This window comes from Falco punctatus, assembly GCF_963210335.1.
Source record: "Falco punctatus genome assembly, chromosome: 4".
In the NCBI taxonomy this organism is placed as follows: Eukaryota; Metazoa; Chordata; class Aves; order Falconiformes; family Falconidae; genus Falco; species Falco punctatus.
The window spans coordinates 64,199,826-64,218,981 of record NC_137583.1 but is presented as its reverse complement, the minus strand read 5'-3'; the positions used below and the strand labels follow the sequence as shown (position 1 = coordinate 64,218,981).

General features: G+C 39.5%; 1 long non-coding RNA gene across 1 annotated transcript; it reads right to left on the bottom strand.

Moving 5' to 3' along the window:
• Window positions 1-611: 611 nt before the first annotated feature.
• Window positions 612-17,871, bottom strand: LOC308062610. The gene is made up of 2 exons (XR_013927639.1): window positions 17,736-17,871; window positions 612-16,776 (listed from the first exon to the last, which is right to left on the bottom strand). It is a non-coding gene; the product is annotated as an uncharacterized lncRNA (long non-coding RNA).
• Window positions 17,872-19,156: the final 1,285 nt, after the last annotated feature.

Sequence of the window (19,156 nt, the reverse complement as noted above, 5' to 3'; positions counted from 1 at the left end):
ATCTATTATAATATTCATGTGTACAGAAGCTAGAATAAAATTATTATTGCCTGCATTCATTTGTCCTTAACAATTAAAAGGGACCAGACTAGAAGACTAGTTTTCTGAGGTATAGCTAAACAATCAGTACAGAAGACATGAAATTTAATAATTATTTATTATATTCCTCCAGTCCTGACAACTGTAAAATGAATTGTTATTTTTCTATTTTAAAATATCTGTGTCAGTTTATTCTGAAAGTATTTTCAAAAATCTCTTTCACTTCCTGGTTGGTGACACGGGCTCGCAGCTGTGCTCTGCATTGTCTGTAGCAGCCCTGAAAATGCTTGTTTTCTCCCTTTTAAATGAAAATATGGAATTTTGGGAAATCACAACAGAATTATCAAGAAGGTGATTCAGCATCTGAACCTATAAGATAGACATAAACCTATCAGAGGTGTTTCCCAGGGGGAAAACATGCATGAGGGGAGGGAGAACAAACTAGCAGGTCTCTCTATAAAGCAGAGTTACGGATAGACATATAGTTATCATAGATGGTGGGTATGTAACATTTGTACTAAGGCTTTTCTAGGAAGTGATTTCAAGATTTGATTCTTTATTAGTTGTTTGGGTTTTTTTTAAGTCCATTGTCATTTATTTCCATAATAGTGAAAGAAAAGATTACCCTCCAGGTGAGGAACTGAAAATCCTGGTTTTATTTTGTTGTGAAGAAAGGCCAAGAGGAATGGATAGCCTAACTTACAGCTATATCAAACACTGTGCTATCAAACAGTAAATTCATGCAGATTTATGTTTCAGTTGGGTTCTGTTGTAAGTCTGAGTAACTAAAGATAGTAGTTATCTCCCGAATTTAGTCAAAGATGGCATTGACCTTGAAGGCCTTAAGTAATTCTGCATCACAACATAGCCCAAAAAACCCTACAACTCTAGCTTCTTCTAATGTGTGGTTGCACAAACCACCTAGTTCTTCTGTGTTCTTGCAGGTTAGAGAAAGACTGAAAATAGAAATAGCAAGGCAATCAGGTAAAAAGTTCCTAGCAGTCAAGAATTCTGTGGAAGTCATGGGAATTTTCCATTTACTGAATAAAAAACATAGTAATCGAAAGTACCTTGTACTTTTTAGAAAGTCAAATGTAAGAATCCCAAGCACTTCGAATCTTAGCACTGTAATACAGAGAGAAATGTATATTGTCAGGGTAAGAAGTAATACAAAAATGAAGATAGATGACAGCTACCACACAGAGGCAAATGACTAGGAAATAACACAGTCTGGAAATTAAAAGTTTCGAACTGTCACCTCATCTGAGCTCAGGAACAACCTTCCATTAGGAGAAGCAGGTAGGGAAAAGAAAAAAAAAATCAGGTACAGGAAAATCTGACAGATTTACAAAAGTGATTTTATGGTATAAGAGCATGGCAAGGGGGAACGGACTAGCTGATCAGGAAGATCCTTCTACAGCAAGTATTTTCAGTCTCCTTAGGGGAGACATGGAGAAAAAGTGAGGGAAATAATAATTGATGAAAGTAAAAAGTTAAGCCATCAATATCAAGCCTAATTTCTCGTACAGAAAATGAAAGACATTTATTTCAAAGCCTTTGGCTTTATCTAAACCAGCAAGAGTTTGCTAGAACACGTACTAGCCTATTTAACCCAGAAAACCATTCAGATGGAAGTCAGTTTAAAATGCCAACAGCTAATTTGCTCATACAGCGAATACCAGTTGGTACAGTAGCAAAAAAAAAAAACAAACTTCACTTCATTTGTTAATTTAATCTTTGGCTTTTGCAGGTCTTGTAAATTCTTCATTATAAGCCTTGAGATAAATCTACCACTGGTGTAAACTCTATGTTACACGGTCCCTCTGAACAAATATGAGGTTGTTTTAGCAATTACACCACCACAACCTTTTTTTTTTTTTTTTTTTTTTTTTTTTTTTAATGCAAAGCATAGGTTCTGATTATTTTCATGGTCATAGAAAGTTTGAGTACATCATTTCTCATCTTGCACTGCAATTTGACACTAGACACTTTGGTCTGGATTTTAGTTTGTTTGGGGTTTTGATTTTTAATTACAAAAAACAAGAATCCCATGTGTTCAGAGGTTTTGAGTTCAAAGCACATACTTAATATTGCAAGATTTGCAATAAAATCATTGAAGTTGCTGACACTGAGATTTACTTCAGTTTACAACCTGTCCTGTTGGTTTTTTTTCCCTTGAAAGCCAATGCAATTTCAAAATACAAGATGAACATCTACAGTCCTTTCTGTTCCTTTATTTTTTGTTTGCTCTCTGAATCCCTTCCAGTTATTTGCTAATTTGTTCGTGTTTTGTGAGAAATCTTTTGCAACATTTTAGAATCATAGGAAGCAAGCAACCATGTTGTTAGCTTTGAAAAACACATGCCACGTGTGGAGAACCCTTTGTAGGACTGTACAGGAAACAATGCACTATTGTCTTTGATGTAAATTGCTACATTAGAGATTAATTATACAGAAAATGCCAACAACACTTGTGAACTGTTGCTATGTTCATTAAGACAGAATTAAAGTGTATATCAATTGTGTAGAATAGCTGGTTTATGGGAAGGTGGGTTTCTGCACCACCAGAATCAGCCCAATGTGATATGCAATTCAGTTTCCCATCTAGACCATGCAAATATTAGCTCTTACTTCCCGTAAAAAATAAAAATTCCCAAATTATAAACCATGATACTGAATCTAGTTTAGAAATTTAAAAGCTTTAAACAAATCCCAAGAGATGTGGACTCTCTGCACTGAAGGCTTTTTAAGAATAGATTAGAATACCATCTGTGAGGAACGACTTCACATAGCTTATCCCATCTACGGGGAGAACACTGAACTAGATAATTTCCTGAAGTCTTTTGTCGTCCTGAAATTTTAGGAGTCTATTGACAGGTGGTTAGAGCCCTTCTTCAGGCTGCAGTCTAGCTTCCAATCAGCACTTCAATGCCTGAGTAGGAATTTTAGGAAGAAAGTGAGAGACACCTCCATCACTTGTTCCCCAATGCCTGGTGGTCATGACACTGACACAAGACATAGCTCAGGTTTCCACTGAGAACCACAGAGGACTTTAATTCTTGCCTCAGCGTTAGCATATAGCAAGGCATTTCTCATTCTTCCACTCTCACTTTGATCAAAATTTCATCAAGGGTACGAGAAAGGCAATAATTTCCACCACCACCACCCCAAAAAAAAAGAAAAAAAATCTATCAAAAGTAGCCCATTCCTACAAGTTTCTTTTATTCCAAGTCAACATTTTCCAACCAAAGAAAAACAAGCCCTGAACTGAATAATGCTAACCAACTGAAAAGGCCATGGAAAAATTAGTCTAGCAGCACAGCTCTCTTTGATAGTCTGGACACATACTGATCTATTCAGATATCTTGGAGTGAAATAAAAAGACTGATGTGCTTATTTATTTTTTTACCCAGAGCTCATGACTCTTACAGTCAGGACCACTGTCAGTGTTTTGGGAATAAAAAAATAAAAGTGAAAGTAGTTGGGTATACATGGTTTGGGGATACACAATAGCCTTTTTCACTGTATTTTACCATTGTTAAGTATATTAGGCAACAACAACCACAACAACACAACAACAGCCAGAAAGAAATGGTAAGAAGAAGTAACAAAGCCTGGAAACTACTCTGGCTCCCTTAGAGCCCATGATAAGTAACAACTGTGGCAGCTTTGACATTTCAGAAGACTTTCCACTGTGGTTTTACACTAGAATCAGATCTAATTAGTTTCTGATGATCTTATTCTCATTTTAGAAGGAAATAAAAGCTGATGTAAGTTTTAAGGAACATAGAAAATAAGAAGGAAAAATTGTGGATTTTTTTTCTTAACGTGGTAAGAACAATAGCGACATGTGACACCCAGGCTGGCCTTTGCTATTTTAACACTTTGGGTCAGGGTAAGATGTACTCTCTTCTTCCACACAGAAAATATATCATACCCAGTACGGGACATGTAAAGCATCAAATTCCACCTACTTTCAGGCAGCTGTCCCCAGCTGCTGAGTTAACTAATACCAGCAGTGGTGTGAGTCAGGCACCTCTAGAACCTGATACTGGTAACCTGAAATCTTTTCCACTGGATCTTGATGGGAATTGCAGGACTGTCTTCCTAACGGGGGCAGTTCACCTCTGCAGGATGAATCTCAGCTGCAAGATTTAGAAAGGCTCATATGAATGAGGTCTGCAGCCCAGTAGCTGTTGTCTGGTATATTTTAACGTAGAACTTTTCAAATTTATGAACAAATATGGTAAGACAGCCTTTCCTTATTTCCTCCAGGATTTCCTACAATTACTTGAAGAGTAGTCACGAAGCTGAGAAGGACAAACCCTTCCCACTTGTAACAGACAACACAGCCAGGGGCAACAGCCACAAACTGCAAGCTTGGAACGTTTCAGTTGGTGAAACAGATACATTTTTTTTCACTGGAAGTATGAAGAAATGCTAGAAAAGGCAGCCCAGGGATGCTGTGGAATCACCATCCCAGGAGATTTTAAAGATTTAGGGTAGACAAAGCCATAGCTGATTTGATCTAGTGCTGGTGACAGGCCTGCCTCAAGCAGGAGATCGGAGTGAACATCCTTCAGAGACAACCTCCCACCCACATTTCTATTCTGTGAGTTCTGTGGTTCTGAGAGGGTTTCTTCCTCCAGTATCCCAGCAGATGCCAAGCAAATCAACATGTAGATTAGGTCATCACACTCAGAATAATTCAGTAAATATTTCCACTATTAGTGAAATGCTTCAGCAGGTGTTTTGCATTTTTTTCTAAATGTATAAATAGATCTCCATCAAGAACAAATTTTGTTGGTGTGAGAGTATAGCTTCTCCTCTTCTGGCCATCCATTCCGAGTGACGGCTATGGCATGCTGCTGTGCCCGGGTGCCTAGTGGTTCAAAGGCAATTTGTAGCCAAGAGGGCAAAGTAATAGATTGGCCAGCACTTATAATTTGCATACCTCTTAAATTTCAGTCTGAAGTTAAGATTAATATGTACTCCTGCAACTAGGTTACGTGCAAATGGTCCCCGTGTAGCATCTAAATCAACGTTGCATTGTTTTGACCTTTTCTTCAAGTGTTTTACATCGGAAAAACAGACCTTTCTGAACTGTAAGAATGTCAGTCCAGTATGAAGTCAGGTAATGGAATTAAATGAGAAAATCTTACCCGGTGAAAGCTGCTCTTTTCATATGTGGAATCACCAGACGTGAATCATATATGTTATTTGAGCAAAGCATAAAACCAAAGGTTATTTTATAGCAGGGGTTAAAAAGAGAAATAAAACAGGAGGGAGGGATACTTTTCTTTCCAGTGATGCATTTTACTGTCAGTTCTACTATAAAGGGAATACATCAGTTCCTGGTATCCAGGAAAAAAACCCTGACTGAATTAGGCTTGTTTCAGTAAATTAAAAATCCTCTGCGAGTCAGTGGTTTGAAAAGCTGGTAGGAGTCACTACTTGACTTCCAAAGAAAGAGCAGCATCTGTAGGGGTGAAAAGTCAATCCCTCTGGGCTCTGACTTACTGAGAGAAAGGTTATTCCATAACAGCCTGTCAACCTTCAGCCAAAACCACCACTGGCACTTTTCCCTCCTGGCTGCCTTTAGAAGATCACTTCTTCTAGGACTTGGAGAGGACTTCTGAGACCTCTCACAGGTCCTGCCCCGAGGCATGACTATCCCACACCCCACTAGCTCTCCACTACAGAGTGACTCTCACATCTCATAGTTTGGGTATTGACAAATGAGGCAAGGATTTTGTGAAATTACTTGAAAGCCCCAGCAGAATTCCAGCCCCCGTTTCTGTAATCTGCACAAGAAGCCCTCCTGGGGTTCATCCTTATCCAAAACCCAGGTGACTGAAAGATGCCTCTGGACCCTACTTCAGAGCACACCCCCAGAGTCATTCTGCTCTCCTAATTTCACAGAAAGTGTTGTAGTATCTGAGTGATAAATTAAACACTTTTCCAAATAAGTCAGAATACTTTTTTTTCCTGTTGAAGGCAATTTCGGATTTTTCACAAGCCGCAACAATTAATTTGATTAACCATCAGATTTCCCCTTGAAAGTAATCTCGGTGAAATTTTTTTCCTTAGGCTTAATTTTGGGGACTCAATGTGTAAACATCCCCCCAGGCTTTTACCGCGCATGGCTGCGAAATGCCGTTCAAAGACTTCACAGACAACCCGACGCTGTCGCAGGAGTAGCTGCTCCCCAGCGCAAGTGACAGCTCACCATCTATTCATTGGGACTGAGGTGCCTAATACAGGCAGCCAAGCTTCTCCCCTAGTGTCCTTTGTGCCTCAGATTATCCACCTCTAAAATGGATATAATGCTCTTTGTTTATCTCCCAGTTTATCTGACAGGAGGCTGGCTTAATTTACATCTGCAAAGTAATTTACAACCCAAGTAAAACGTGCCCATTTAAATGCAATGCTTTATTACAACACAGGTGTAAATGCTGCTGCCGTTTATCCTGCTGTCAAACGGGACTAAACCCATGGCAAGGGAAGGAATTGCATATGGGAAAAGGCAGTGCAAGAATGAGACCCAGCCCTCCTTGGGCACGGAACTGAAGCTTGGGCGGGAAAAAAAGAAGAAAGAAGAAAGAAGAAAAACCACCAAAAAAATAACTAACCCCCGCCTCCCCAAACCACCACACCACCACATTTCAGAGCAGTTTTACTCCGTGACTTTCCATTCCTCTTCCGAGTAAAGCCACAAGAGGTTGTGGCTCGGCAGGAGCGCAGCGGCCAGCGGGGCCCCGGCAGCGGTGACACCGAGTGCTGGGAGCCGCTGCCAGGTGAAGGTGAGCAGCTCAGGCAGGAGGAGAAATCCTCCAGCCTTACAGTAAGTCCTGTGACACTGTATCATTTGACTCAATTAGCTCAAATGGCTGGGATATAATTGTACAAACTATAACGTGAGTTGTGACTCATGCTGCGCCTCCAACTGCCCGTGTCAGCGTGGTAAATTAATTCATAGCCTGTTAAGTGAAAGTTAATAGCCAGCGGCGATGCCTGGCGTATCAGAGGGGTATCTCATACAAAGGCAAAGTTAGACCAGGAAGGGCTTCACAAAACTCTTGATCTGTCCACATGATTTCAAATCCAAAAGTGAATGAGGGTTAGGAACAAGAGACCAAAGTGAAGAAATAGGGTAGGTCAACAAAAATAACAGAGAGACAAGTTATTTCGGGCATCATATCTGGTAACTGTGTTTGAATGTTGATGATTAATGTATTAGTTATGTGTGCGTGTGATGCAAGAGGCAGGCTAAGTGGTCTGCTTGCATATTCAGCTCTCCAGCCTGGTCACTTTGTCCAGACAAAATCTCTGGCATAAAAGGCTTATCTCGCAAATTAGCTAGCACAGTGATCCCAGGATTTTATTTATTTTAAGCTGTGGGCCCCAGCATGACAGACACACCCATGTAAAAAAAACCTATTGCCCTTTGCAATAGGGTTCTCTAGCTTTTTCCCCCCTAGCTTCCCCCCCCCCCCCCCCCCTTTTTTTTTCCTAAAGTGAAAACAAAATTGGTGAACTCACTAGGTCACTAGGCTGGCAAGACTGACAATAAGGGAAACCCAAATCTGGCTCTGTTGGATATCAGTTAACATTGTAGTAGGATCCAGGTCTGCTATTTGGATGCACACTGGTTGTGGTGTAGGGGGAAGTGTGGAGTGAAAGAGGGGTTGGTGAGAAGCTAAAGAGAAAAGAGAGCAAGGGTCACTCTGAAATAGTATCAGGGAAGTGAAAACACGAAGTGGTAAGTAGTAGCAAAAAAACTGGAAGGTGAAAGGGAAAAATAGAAAACTAAAGAAAACCCAAACAAGAACATTTTTGGAGGGCGAATGGGTCAAAAGAGATTGTTGCAGGATACAGCTCAGGACCTAACCTTATAAAAATGCATGTCTGTGTTCGTAGTGGGGTAGTGGCAGGGATGAGATATCTGACATGTTTGTAAAACAGTTGAGGCCCTGCAGGACATGCTGATTTTTAAAGAGCTTTGCCTTTCTCAGAACTGCTTAATAACTGTAATTTTAAGTAGTCCGGAACACATGATAGTGTGAATCATGGTTCCTGTGGCAAACCTGTGGTAAGAAGTTGTGCCAGCAGTAGTATAACAGCTTATTAGAAGGTGAACACATGCTTTTCATCCAAACATGGACATACCAAAGGCATTTTGAAGACTGAAAGTCCATTAATCAAAAGAATGTTTCTGTTTGAAAACAAAAACTCCTTCACAGACCCCAAACACAAATTAGTCCACCTACTTCTTTTGGTTATTCCCATCAAAGAAAGTTCTTTTCTTCTATAGGAAGACAGAGCTAGCAGCACTCAAATGTACACCACACCAAAAAAATGTTATCTCTTTAATTGCACAAATATTCCATTAAGTAAAAGAAGGTGGCCTAAAGCACTGAAATTTGCCATTCAACAGCTCATCAAAGGCTTTGAAACACTTCATAAAGAAGGATAATTTCTGACTGAAGATATCTGCAGATGTAGAGGGTCACATTCTTAGCTGGTATAAAAATGAGGTAAATCAAATTAGATAATTCTCATTTATGATCTTGAGACATTTTTGAGATAGTATCCTAATTGAAGCTTGAGATACTTTTCCATTAAAGGCTTCCCTCCCACGAGACTTACAAAGTAATATATTTTTACTTTTTTACTTCTTATTTTTTACTTAAGAAAATAAGTCAATTTTACAAATCAGTAAATTTCACTTAAAATTACTTAAAAAGTAGAATATTTTTTTTTTACTTCTTATTTTTTTACTTAAAAAGTAAAATAGATTCTCCATAGGTGAATCAGAAGCGGTATTTCTCACTCAAGAACATTTTCCAACCCTAACTCAGCCTTCCTTTCATTTCTCTACAAAAGAGTGACCAACAGGCAGCCCCTTAGCCCTCATTCAGCTTGTGTGGCTGCTGTAATCTCTGCCAGCCACCAGCAAGCCATCTTCAAATCAGCAATGCCAGGCAGGAGGCGGAGGGGGGGGGGGGGGGGCGGTCGGCACATGATAGTGAATGTTCTCTTGGGACAGCGGCAGACCAAAAGCAGAGGGGAAGTTACTGACAGGTCAGGGGCAAAAGGCTATTATGTTCCTAGCTTTTACTACCTCTGTTTGTATGATATTAGTGGCTTCCCAGAGTCCTGACTGAAGTGGCTTGCCCAATGCCAGTTAGTAAGTCTGTTACACAGACTGATCTCCTGGAGACAAACCTACCCCCTTGCTCAAGAAACAAGCATTGTTCTTTCCCTTGCCAATGTTCCCTTTCTCAAACTCTTCACAGAAATGCCACCATACTCAACAGTGTGCTCAAAAAATTAATTTTGACTTTTACATCACTTGCTAGTGGTGGGTGCATATGTACATAAAGGCCTGGGTAGAAGAGCCAAGTACCAGGTCTTTCAAGGTAGATGCCTAATTGAAACTTGAGATACTTTTCCCTTACAAGCTTCCAAGATTTTTTGGAGAAATACTGTTTTTAAGGATATAACCTCTTATTTTTCCTATATGAGAAACTGCATTGTCTGCCCTGCCAGAAATGTTTCTGTAGCAATTCCTGGACTGACTTCCTGATGATATAGCAAAAAAAATGCAACTTGCTGTTTTAAACTGCAATTTTTCTCTGACCTTAAAGAGTCAAAAACTTATTCTCTGCCCTACATAGGTCTACAGCAGAGTTTGAATGTGAACCGCTGCTTAGTTTTTAACCACATGAGCTAAGGTACAGGCAAGGATTTAAACCTGACTTCCACAAGAGGAAGGTTATTCCATCATTCACTGAATAGCAACAAGCAAACTGGTGGACCATCTCCAGTCTGATTTACAAATTTTAGCCCCAATCTCTGCTCTGAGATGTCAGGTTTTGGACCAGATTGAATCAGAGGGGTTGAAAATGCAGTTGTTGCATTGCTACTTTGTGAACTGCGGGGCATTTACTTGTCCATCATCGTGTAAAGGCAGCTTCTAATGGCTCTTCAAACAGAAGTCTAAAGGGTTAAATTGTCCACAGCCTTGAATCACTGATACATGGGTCAGCTTTACACTAGTGCATTATTCCACTGAGTGATACAGGTCAAATCACATTATCTAAAATCTCCATTTTCAAAAAATATAAAGCAAGTATATTTCCAAAAGTACAAAGCCAGCAGAATGCATGGCATGTTTTTTGTGTGAAGAATTCTTCCTCAAAAGGTCCTCTTAATACTTTTTTAGCCATAACTGCAGCATTTAACCTCTGAGAGGAATGAATATCCTTGCTGCTGAGATGCTATGAGTGGGTTTGCTATTATTCCTGTTTAACAGAACTCTCATGCAATGTTTTTGATAACAGAGGGATCTTTTTATGCCATTCTGCATCTCTCCCCAAAAAGGTCGGAGCATCCTCCAGTAGAACTGAGCAACATGATCCATGCATTTTCTGCCTGCCAGAATAACGGTGGTACCAAATCACAATCTGTATAGTGTATCGAAAGAAACAGAAGCAGAGTCTAGACAGGTCAAAATATATATGGTTTTACCAAAATCACACAATTTATATCAGCTGGAGGCCTGACCTGCCAATTAACAGCACGGTGCAGCTAACACTGCTTTGGGAGGGAAGGGAAATAGCAACAACAGCTTAAAAATCCTTGTTCCCCTGTGGTCAGGAATGGTATGCTGGAATCATACTAGTATGCAACCACATTTAAACATAGCTGTGGATGGCATGGATTGAATTCTAATGTGGACAGTGCCTAATTTAGGAAAGACGCAGGAGAAGCTGAATGTAAATGCGCATAGGGGAATATAAATGACTGGCACCAGTGTCACTTTCACTTTGTTATTAAAAGCAGTCTCAGTGCTTTGGAAGCAAACAGGCATCAGAGAAGTGGATCTGGCTGCTGCTTTTAGCACAAGGACAGAGACTCTCTAATTTTAACTCTTCGTGAATGTAGCATTTGAGTAAGATACACTGATGGGAACAGGGATCTTCTGAATACAGGCAGCTCCAGCTGAGATGGTATCATGTTCTGGTTTGGAGGCAGTCACTTAGGTTTTACACCACACCAGTTCTTAGACAAAAGCCAATTTCTTCCTTATGAGAATTGGTTTGGTTTTTTTTTTCCACTGGGAACAAAGCTATTAAATGATTGCAGAACATGGTGTAGATTAGGGTCACTTCTCAGCTGCAAGCTAAAGGTTGTTGTCATCACTTAGAAGGCATAGGCTTTGGCAGCTCTGTGTTTTCACCATCAAGGTATCTCACGCTGAAATGTTTTCTCTTACCATGGCAAGCTGCCTGAACCATTTGGTCAGCTGTAGCCTCCTCAGCTTGCTGCCTAAACCAAGGACAGGGAACCAAGCTACCGTGGCTCTGCAGAATGGAGGCGATGGTCCGTTCTGTGCCCCAGACACCCTCCTGCCACAGAGGGAGATGAGCCTTAGGCAAGGGAACGCACCACTGAGCTATCACAGTCACTGCAGAGGAGCTGATCCAGCTGGAACTGACGGATCGACATTAAGATCAGGTGATTAAAAAGGCAGGGGTTATATTACTGTATTGCCTTCACTTGCTGCAGATGTTTTCCAGTGTAGATGAACACCATAGTACATTCGTTTCTACACAAAATAATACCATTTGCTTTTTAAATTAGGACTGTACACCTCTTAACAAAATGTGCTGCTATATGCCTGTGTCATTTTTAGCAGAGTGTTAATAAGTGTACAGGTTGGCCTTGTCACCACTTCTGAAATGGATTAAGATTTCTTTTGTCAAAGCTTTTAATAGTCTTTTGGATTGGAAAAGTGCTGAGATGGTCACAGGATTGCATGACTCAGAGGGCTACCAAGATTTAAAAGTGTTTTAAAAGTTTTAACCAATAAAAATAGTTCTACTGTATCATTTTTAATAGATATAAATGTGTGTTACACAATTCAGAGGCAGAAACTCCTTTCAGTAATGAACAAAGATCATCATCATAGCTGACATTTCTGAAATGTTTGAGAAGTAAGTTCAAGGTCATGTTTGAATGCAAACATGTTACACATAGTAATTATCATAAGTTTGTTATATTTACTGGTACAAAGTATTCAGAGAGTCAGGCATCAAGTAAACTAATGGTCTATTATTGAGCAAAGTTTAACATCAAGCAATGTGCTATGAATTTTAAAACATTTTTTAATGTCAAACACAGGAATTGTAATGAGAAAAGTATCTTGATTATGAAAGATTTACGAAAGAGGAGAAAAGGGGAGAGGGGAAGGAGAGCAGAGAAAAAGGTTTATTTTTTTAAAAAAAAGCAACAAAACAACTTTTTTCCAAAAGCATAGTATTTAGATCCTGATGTGTAGCTAACAGGATGGGAACTACAGAAATGACTCAAATTATATTATGCATATTAATATCTTAAACTTCTAAGACAGGTGAAATGTTCTCCTGTTCATTTCCAAGCTTGTACATTTTGATCCACTGTAAGACTGAAACAGCACAGCTGAAAGTGCCTTGGCCTCTCCAGGAGACCTCTGTGAGTAATGCACAGGTCTCATCTCCTGACACAGGATCCTCTTGCTGGAGGCAGTTTCAGTGTTAATCAGTCTGTTGTCACTATGGGCTACAACCTGCTAGAAAAAAACTTGGACTTCTGACTGATTCATTGTAGTCGGTGCCCTTATTTAACAGGGTTTTAATTCAAGCAATGTAATTGCCTCCCAGATTATTTTTTTTTAAGCAAAATTTTTTTGGCCAAAGATATTTATTGATCCCATGGTCTCTTCCTACTATTTGTTTCATATTCGTGCTGTGCCAAAATTTTGGCTGGCCTTTCTTTTAAAATCCCTGGCAAAACATTACTGATTTCCCAGTGGGGACAAATCCTGAGGAATTGTCAAGGAAGACACATTAATTTCTGTGCTGCAGACAGCAACCAGACCCACAGGCAAAGTAAATGGGAGTTGGGTTCAGGACCATGTTTGTTCAAGACATTGTCTAGAAGCAATGCAGCCACATGGACTTCATCACTCTTGTGGTATGGCCCTGCCACACAAAGCTCCCAGGGAGAATGTCACTCAAAAAGAGGAAATCAAGTTAAGTGCTTAACCAAAATGGTATTGCTGTGGTTATTAGATGTAAGGGAAAGGGATAAGATTCAGACCTGAAGGCCTAGACCACACCAGGAGCATTAGGGATATGATTTAGCTGGCTCTAGAGACCAGGCTTAGCAGAGAAGTGCAAATGCAACAGTGGGATACTGTAGCTCCATGAAGGAATTAGACAAAATGTTAGTTCCCAGCAAATAATCTTGAAAGGTGTGTTTCAGCAAAGCATGTCACTGCTGGTTTGATATTTTGCTCGGACAGGCATAGCCTGCTAAGAGGGATCCTCTAGAAACCATACAAAAAGATGTTAACCTTCAAATAAACAGAGAAATAGATTTGCTCCCCAAAAGATGCAATTGGTATTTGATGCAATTCATATTTTTGCACCTGATGAGTGCCTGTGTAGCGAAACTATTTCTGGGTTTGTACTATCTTCATTATTGCCAAAGCCCTGAGAATGGCCATTACAGCCATTGTAACAGTCCTTGACAGTTTTCTCTGGCATATCTCCACATGCTTTACTAAAGAAGTCAAAACCATTAACCCCATCTTACAAACAGGATAAATAAGGCACAAGGTGGAGGGAGAGGGCAAGATCTCTCCTGAGGTCAAACAAGGACTCAGACAGAAGCATGCACAGCCCCAGGCCAGCGATCAGCTGCATAGGTTCCTAAGCTGGTCCCTCTGCTCTTCTGCTTTGGGCATCTGGTGTTTTTTTTTTTTTTAAAGGTCTATACACACAAATGTGGACTGACAGAGAACTGGTCACTAGCTGGTGGAGTCCAGGATGGATCATCTACATTGTTTCACTATTGTCATGTCACTATTTTTTGTTCCCCACCAAAATTACTTAAGAGACAAACAATTTTTAATCATGCTAGAAGCACTTGTATCTATTTAAAAGCATTTCTTTCTGCAAAGCACTCCCGAGCATAGTGGCATATATTACATTTTTAAAAAAGCATTGAAGTCAGCAGTCATTACTGGAATTCAACTGTAAAGATATTGGAATACTTGGAGGTGCTGGGGAAAGCCTTTTTAAAGTTGCAGTTCCTGGAGCCATGGGAAAAAAAATGGGATCTCCATTTCATTTTTTTATATGAAAATTCTAGCCCTAGTTTATGAAATAAAATGGGAAAATGTGAACTTGAGAGCTCTGAATATATGACTGAAATAAAAGACTCCAATACGTGCACACTTTTGCTTATTTACTTACTATTGTATAAGACCTTCTGTTTCAGGAAACCTTGCTCATCAATTTTAATGACTCAGGACTAGTGACTGTATCGATCCAGAGAGGAATTTTTTTTCCCTGGCTTTCATATTTCTTACGGGAGACTCATGGATCTGGCAGATAACATGCTGGGAGCAGATTTCCTGGGGATAACACATTTATGGTGACTGAAAGGGGTTTGGGTTTGAAAGGTGTAGGCCTTTCATTGGCATATATCCAGATTTCTATGACTAACTCTGGCAACAAACCTACCAAACAGCTCTGAGAGATAAAGCAAGGGGGCAGGGGGGGAGCTGGGGTACAAGGCAATGCACTAACGGGTGCGTGCCTCCATTTTGAACAGTTAGTCACAGATTTCTCAGAGACAGAGGGCCAAAATCCAAGCAAGTGTACATCTCTTTTGAAAAGCAGTAGCTTAACTGTTAATTCTTAAATATAATCACCAGTACCATGCCTCTGAAAAGCTGTTTCTCTCGTTCTTCACACACAGCAAGGAGCATATCAATACGCTCTTCAGAGGAGATGGATGGATAGCTTAATTCACTTTGCAAATCTATGGAAGCAACACTTTAGCACTTTGGCACAAACTGTCTCTGACACTGAAAATTAGTAAAGAAAAGTGGTGAAAATGTCAGGAGCAGGAGGACTTCATTTTTTTCTTGTTTAAAATGTCATCTGTTATCTGCAATCAATGCAAGGAGACAATTTCCCATACCATAATGATTTACAGTATGTTTATAGGCACAGATAGAAGTAATCACAGGGTTAGGCGAATGTCTCTTGGTGAATTCTTCAAGCATCAGAAGTGCTTAGTTGCACAGTTCTCTCTTCCCAAGAATGCAGGGGAGATCGGCACTGAGAGTTATGCGATTTCTGCATCTCCATACACAAACCCATAAAATCTGCAGCCTATCTGGCCTAGCTATGTATAAACATATCCCATGACCAGATGCCTAGGACTTTTTAAAAAATGTTGCCTTTACCACTGAAGAAAAGGCAATAAATGTTATTCACTCTTTTCATATCTAAACGAATACATATGAAAGGAAATACACTCATCGTCTTAGTGCTAGATTTAATGTTTTAAACTTTTCATTGTTTGGAATTTCCTGTTTAATGTCTTGAAAATAAGACTTCCATTACTGATTTTTGCCCTTTCCCAGTAAGAACTCATTGTCCAAACCTTTTAAATGGTACTGAGATGAATAAGTCCCAGTTTATTAATTTCCTTTGTGTCCACCAGAATTTGGGATACTGTCAGATACAATATCTCCTCTGTCCCCAGAATTCCTGTTTAATATTCCTTAGCAACAGGACCTTGGATGTTTTGCTGGCTTTTGGGGCCATACAACTTCACAGACATCACATGCTCTTTTTCCACCCAATACTCTATCTGAAGCAGGGAAGTGTCGAAACTCCTGGTGTATGGATGACAAATTAAAATAAAACCAGCTCAGCATTTAATACTTCTGAGAATGTTTTAGTTCAAGGCTCAGAGCACAGAAGTAGAGTAAGGAATGAATGCCAAAGCTTTCACATCTTGGGCCATTGCCACAATAATTTATTTGTCCTTCCTGTCAGTGAGTGAATGATGGCTTTTAATAAAGAAAAGATTCCCAAATCTTGTAGCCGCTTCCCGTCACATTAACACAGTGGTTTTCCAGAGGAGTTAGGCACCATCCCCACTGCTGCTGCTAGCAAACTCCACTTCCTACAACAAGGAAAGGCATGGTGTTTGTAATGTTCAAAATTAGAGCTGGTCAAAAATTTTCAGTTGAACTATTTTTTTTTTTAAATAAAGATGCTCTATGTTCTTACAAGTGCTATTTCTTGCAGAAATTCAATTCCAGTTCTTCTAATGAAAACGGTGAAGAAAACCCATTTTTTCTTCTTTTACCATCTGAAAGCCTAGAAAACTTTTCAAAGCCACATCAGTTAAAAAATTTACATCCAAATCTTGCACACTTACAGACATTCTAACCAGTTCTTTCTAGCAAGCCCTTTTGTCTCTTTTGAGAGCAGTTATGAAACACCCAAAGCGTAGTGCAGGGAACTGTCTCTTCTCCAGAAGTGACGCCTGCAGTCAGCACATCTGCCGAGGAACCACCCCACAGTCAGCTCCAGCTCAGAAGCTGCCGTCTCTTCCGTAACGCCATTTTCCCCCCGAAGCCTGGTATATTGTGAGTGTTATAGGGCATATAGTCGGTTAAAGTATAGGTTGAACTATACAAGTAGTTCTATTTTACACACCTCAGAATAAACCATATGCTTTAGTCCTTGGCATTTCCGCAGTGCTCACTCACCAATTCGGTGTTTATCTGCTTCCAGATCTGCTACCTGCCTGGAGGGTGACCTTGAACAAGCACCTTCATTTGTTTTTTTGAACCATTTTTTCTGCTTCCGTTTTCAGGAGCTTCAAAACAAAAAATATCCAAGAAAGGGACAATCTGTTATTTGTGTCTAAAAAAAATATTATGGTTAAACAAAAATGTATATTAATATTTTTAGGGAAAAATAACATTAGTAATAAATGGTAAATAAGTGGCATGACCTGAGTTATAAATGGTGAGGTCCTGTCCTCTGCTTATTTTACTATTCCATGCTGCTTTTGAACAGATTCTCAAATATCCTCCCAAAATAGAATGTATAAACACAACTCACAAAACTCAGACAGAAAAAAATAAAAAAAGGGCATAAGCTAGTGCCATATAAAAATAAGGGTTAATTCACAACTGTAGCTAGCATTTCAACTCTGTATGCACATTGCTTAACACACATTGACTAATAAAATCTAACTCCATGCTTTATCTATGGAAGCAATGATGTTCCTAGAAATCCTTAGCATAGTAACATTTTGGAAAACAACCCTTTAAGTGAGGGGATCAGTCATTTTCCTTCTGTTACAGTAAAAGCTTTAGGATTTCAAATGGATAAACACTCTGCATTTGAGCTTGGTGAGTCATACTTAACAAGGCAGATGTGTGCCGAGAATTAGCAGTCCATAATGCATGGGTTTTCCTAGTCTCCTTCGACTAAATGACTAACGACAGAGCAGGCGGAAAATGCAAACCCTCGAGCGGCAATGTATTTCTCTTTGTCCCAGGACACAGGGATCACTCTGGCAATGGCCACATGAAGAAGGCCGCAGTGAAAGAGAGGAGCCATTCATTCCTGATGATGCAAACAGGGCACCAAAGGCTCTCTGACACAGGGACAAGGATGAGACCCTGGGGCAACACAGAAACCGGCTGTTAGGTCAGACTGAAAACTGAGCCTGCAAATCACTGCATCTGTGAGCCTATATTCAGGTACAGAGTTTCTTTGAAGTCAACGGCTGATACGAAAGAAAATTAAATTAATGGGATTACTTACCTGCGTAAAAAGCCATATTCATCTGGAGGAGAGAAATAGTGCTCCACACACAGCAGAGAAACATCCTTTTGCCCCGTACAATCACTCCTGACTCTTTCAAAACCAGGCTTCACATTTTGCTTTACCTCTTTGTCACCTTCATTTCATCCTTGTTCCTGAACTTTTCTCAGTTCCTATTTTTCCTGCATCTATAAATCTGCTTCAGACAATCTGTGACTGTCACCTTTGTTTAAATTCTCATGTATATCAGTCTCCTCTCACCTTGACTGCTGTTCTTCCTTTTTCTACAGCATCCCCAAACTCCAGCATACAGTATTTCTAAAATAATGCTGCCCGACTTCTAGGATATTCAGGAAGCTCAGCTCATCCTAGTCTCAAATAATTCCACATAGCTCTGTACCAGTTTCAAATTGCCTGTCCCACTGCAAAGCTATTGCTCAGTTTAGAATTTTCATCGCCTTATTGTGTGACCCATTTCCTTCCTCAGCTGATATATATATTCTTTTAATAGAAAGTCACTATTGTTTAGAAAATTCAGCTCCATCTGGAATAGCTTTTCTGTCTATCGCTATCTTACTGAATTTTTGAGATAAATTTGCATGTCCTATAGTATTTCTTTTGAAGTCAGTAGGGTTGTGTCCATTTGCTATTAATTTGGCCCACAGATACCTCTTAAATAGCAAAAGGTAAAACATATTTTATCCTCTTGGTTTCTCTTTCTGCATTTATTTTTTATAAATCTATTACATATAATAGCTTGCTCTATCAAATGCTTTATAAAAGATATATATGAAATAGTTGATAAAAAATCAAATTGCCCTGCATCTGTGCTCCTGTAAATCCCTGTGTTATCTTTCACTACATGATACATCTTAATCATGGAATCACAGCTGAATACTAAATATTTGTACATGTAAGCCCCAAGGAATGCTAAATTTCTTTTTTTCTTTTCAACTAGGCATGCTATTAATTAATGCATAGCAAAATGATTAAAAGCATTTTTCAAATAATGAACAATACAGAGACAGATGAGTTAATTGATTGATTGGTGTATGAGCAGGGTCCTAATGGGTTAGCATTTGCATATTAACACAGATCCAATCTCTCTCTCTTAATGAGCTGCTTGCCACATTTTGTCTTCTTTTAAGCAGCAGTGAGCATGATAAAACAAATAAACCCACTGGATTGCTCCCTCAAGAGATCAAAAAACAAACTTAAAAAAAATGGCCTTTTTCCAGCACTGATTTATATAAACCCTCTGCACATCAGTGTAGTAGGTACACGGGGACAGTAACGCTGTATCTTAAGTTACCTGGGAAAGGAGCCATTCTGAAAATCACAGAAATATACAGTGACTGCTTGGTAATGTTATTTTCTCCCACAATAGTCTGGCATTTGACGCAGCTGGTTTTGTTGTGCAA